Raw genomic sequence first — 4,358 nt, 5'->3', positions numbered from 1 at the left:
TGTCGTTTATTTTACTTCACATCTTTATTTCTCTTTATCATAAAAATACCAAAAATATTATCTTATCATATCTATCAGATCTCACTCTCGTAAGTGGCTGTGAAGGGATTGACAACCCCTTTATCGCGTTGGTTGCGAGGTTCTTATTTGTTTGTGTAGGTGTGTGGGACTCGAGCGTGATCTCGTACTGGATTGATACCTTGGTTCTCAAAAACCGAGGGAAATACTTACGCTACTATACTGCATCACCCTTTCCTCTTCAAGGGAAAACCAATGCAGTGCTCAAGAGGTAGCACACTTCTGTGATGATAATTTTGGTAATGTCATGGAACACTTCTATGACAGCACAGATATGACTATCCTAATTATGTCATACAATTTTCATGGATGTACATGCATGACAGAAAACGCGGCCTAATGTAACAAACACGTGTCATCACGGAAGTGTATTTTTTTCTAGTGAAGAGAGTCTCCCACAAGCTTGGGGGAGGCTTCTCCAATTACTTAATGCTTTGCCTGATCATCCTCTCAAGAAAAATGAAATACTTGATATCTTTTATAATGGACTAACCGATGCTTCAAGAGACCACCTAGATAGTTGTGATGGTTGTGTTTTCAGGGAAAGAACTATTGATCAAGCTGAATTGCTATTGAATAATATGTTGAGTAATGAAAATGATTGGACACTTCCTGAACCAACTCTTAAGCCAACTCCAAAGAAAAGGTGTATTCTATTTCTCAGTCCTGAAGATATGCAAGAGGCAAAGAAGTCTATGAAAGAAAAACATATTAAAGCTGAAGATGTTAAGAATTTACCACCTATTGAAGAAATACATGGTCTTGATAACCCGACACAGGTAGTAAAGGTAAATTCTCTCTATAGATTTGATAAATGTGAAATTCCATTTACTAAGTTCACTAGCCAATGCTTGGATGAGTTTGATGACTTTATGGTTAAACAAGAAAACTTCAATGCTTATGTTGGTAGACAATTGAAATACAATGCTGATATGCTTGAACACTTGAGTGATTATATCTCTAGAGTTAAAGGTGAACTTAAACTTATTAGTAAACATGCTTCTATGGTTACCACTCAAGTAGAACAAATACTTAAGGCTCAGAATGATTTGCTCAATGAATTGGATAATAAGAAGAATGATAATGTTGTTAGAGTTATGACTAGAGGGGGTAAAATGACTTAGGAACCTTTGTATCCCGAGGGCCATCCTAAGAGAGAAAGATTCTTAGAGAACTAATGTTGATGCACCTAGTTCTTCTAAGAAGAAGAAAAAGAAAAATGATAGGACTTTGCATGCTTCTACTGAACCTGTTGTTGACACACCTGAGAATCCCAATGATATTTCTATTTCTGATGCTGAAACACAATCTGGTAAGGAACATGAACCTAGTGATAATGTTGATGATGATGTTCATGTTGATACTCAACCTAGCAATGACAATGATGTAGATGTTGAACCTGTTGTTGATCTTGATAACCCACAATCAAAGAATCAATGTTATTATAAGAGAGACTTTGTTGCTAGGAAGCACGGTAAGGAGAGAGAACCATGGGTTCAGAAACCCATGCCTTTTCCTCCTAAACCATCCAATAAAAAGGATGATGAGGATTTTGAGCGCTTTGCTGAAATGATTAGACCTATCTTTTTGCGTATGCGTTTGACTGATATGCTTAAAATGAACCCTTATGCTAAGTACATGAAAGATATCGGAAGCTGAAATTTCCACCATGCTTGCGTGATGATACGTGTTTGTCACAGTAGGTCGCGTTTTTTGTCATGCATGTACATCCATGAAAAATTTATGACAGAATCAAGATAGTCATACATGTGCTGTCATAGAAGTGTTCCATGACATTACCAACATTATCATCATGGAAGTGTCCACTTCCATGATAATAAATCGCGCGTCACAGAAGTGCTTTCGTCAAGGGTGACCGACACGTGGCATCCACCATAACGGAACGCCGTTAAGCTATCGGGTCGGGTTTTGGATCCGATAACCCGTTAACAGCCCCGACCAGTGGGAAATTTCCACGTGTAAAATTCTTATTGGCCGGACGAAACACGTGTCAGCTCGTCAGTGGGTCAGATAGGCGCCAATGATATGTCGACATGTGGCACGGCCCAACAGTGGCCCATTTAGCTTACAAAGTCGGCCCGTTTGACTTGGTCAAAAGTTAACGGGCTAGCCCATGAAAAGCGTGTTAATGGTCTCTTCGCAAATAGCCCATTTTACAACCCGTTAACTCACGGCCCATTAGGCCCTAAAGGAAATCGGCCCAACAACGTCATGTGGGCCGTCGAATATAATACCAGCCCATGTATGGCCCACGACGTCTTTCGACCCATATGAGGCCTTCGTATCTTTCGGCCCATTACAAGCCCACGGTGACTCTAGCCCATAATGAACAGTAATTTTCTTTATACCCGTTAACGGCCCGTGATTTACATGGGCCGTTTCCAGCCCGTGTTAGCTTTCGGCCTATTGACGGCCCATACGTTCTTGGGCTTCTTTTTGGCCCTCGATTACTTCAGGCCCGTTACTGGCCTGTTCCCCTAATGGGCCAAATTCGGCCCATGGCAAGAGTCGGCCCATTACTGGCCTGTTCCACTAATGGGCCAAATTCGGCCCATGGCAAGAGTCGGCCCGTTACTGTCCTGTTACCCTAATGGGCCAAATTCGGCCCATGGCAAGAGTCGGCCCGTTTCTAGCCTGTTAACCCGTTGCGCCGTTTCCATCATGTCCTATATTCTGGCCCAATAACGACTCGTTATGCCTATGACAGAATTAATCCTTTGCTATCCTACGGCCTATTAACGGCCTGTTACCGTGCTGGGCCGATACCAATTATGCCCGATTATGGCCCATGTAGACCCATTTATCCGATGGCCCGAGGCCCACTGATTACAGGCCCATTTATCGATGGCCCGTAGGAGACCCATGGATCCTACAGCCCGTATATGGCCCATGGTAGTTGCGGCCACTAGCAAACCAGGGAAAAAGAAGACTAGGAAATAAATAAGGCCGAAACTAACGCTAGGCTATTAAGACGATTGCACAGATTACATCCACTTGGCATCAAAGATCGCCACCAGTGCAAATATAGGGAACACCCTACACTATACAAAAATGGCTTGCTATTTTCTTCAGGCGGTGGCTACATGTTAAAAATAAATTTTGTATCGCACCAAACAAATTACAACTATATAACAAAAGGAAGGTTGGCATAAAACTTAACAGTCTAGCAGATAAATGCACCACCAGAAGGAAGTTCAGAAGCTCAGTTCATTTGACCTGATTGTTACGTTTTCATGATGTATTGTCCGATGGAGCACCATAACCCTCGCCTTCATTTCCCTTAGGCTCCTGAACAACATAGCAAATGTCTGATAGTCTGGTTTCAAAACCATGCATATCTTGACGACATTGAGCAATGTTTCTCCTTGTTTCACAAAGGGTCTCTGTTAGGGAATGGACTTGGGTCCGGAGCGCAGATACAACATTACTTTGAGCTTGCATGTCTTGATCATGAGGCAGTTTGGATGATATTGCCTTAACAACCAACCCATTATTACGCAGGAATGTGCTTTTGGCACTATTAGTGGACAGGTACTGACCCACTGCAGCAAGAGCTGACATTGCAGTAATAGTTGCCTTGCCACCTTCAGAAGGTGGCGGTTCCACCATTTTTCCATAGCTCACTGAAAAGTTGACGTTTTACATTAGTAGTACCAGAACATAAGATATTAAGGAGGCAGCAAAACCAAACAAAATAGCTTTGGTCTATATACAGAACTTATATACAGAACTTATTCTGGTGAACCCATGTAAAATATTAGTTGTATTTTATTGCAAAGTACATAATAAAACCAGGTTCCAAACATATGACCATGTACCATCGCTAATGTATTGTCTATTTCTTCACATTGTATTGAGGGCTAAGGATAAAGAGACGAAGTTTATAATACGGTAAGCATACTATGACGTCATTCATATCACAAAACAACTGAGAACAGACAAACAGGAAATTGTAACGTTGTGTGGGCAAGTCCAGCATGGAACTAGATTACAGGTCAAGATCAAAGGAACATCACTCCTCTCTTTTAAACCTTGTAAGGTGCAATGATACGCTAAGACAATTGTGTATAAAATTGAAAAGAGCAATAGGCATTGGCTGCAAACCATGCAGTTCAAGGCACAAGTCAGAGTAAGTAGTAGTTAAAAGGCATGAGGATTAAGGACTTACAACAGCGGCTTTGACTGGTGTAGTAATGCCCTTCTTCTTGCTGGTGTGACAGTCCTTGAAGATTTCCACTACATTTGGTTCAGGTACTTTT

This window comes from Triticum dicoccoides, chromosome 1A, assembly GCF_002162155.2.
Source record: "Triticum dicoccoides isolate Atlit2015 ecotype Zavitan chromosome 1A, WEW_v2.0, whole genome shotgun sequence".
NCBI lineage: Eukaryota > Viridiplantae > Streptophyta > Magnoliopsida > Poales > Poaceae > Triticum > Triticum dicoccoides.
The sequence above is the reverse complement of the archived record's forward strand: the minus strand, read 5'-3'. Positions refer to the sequence as shown.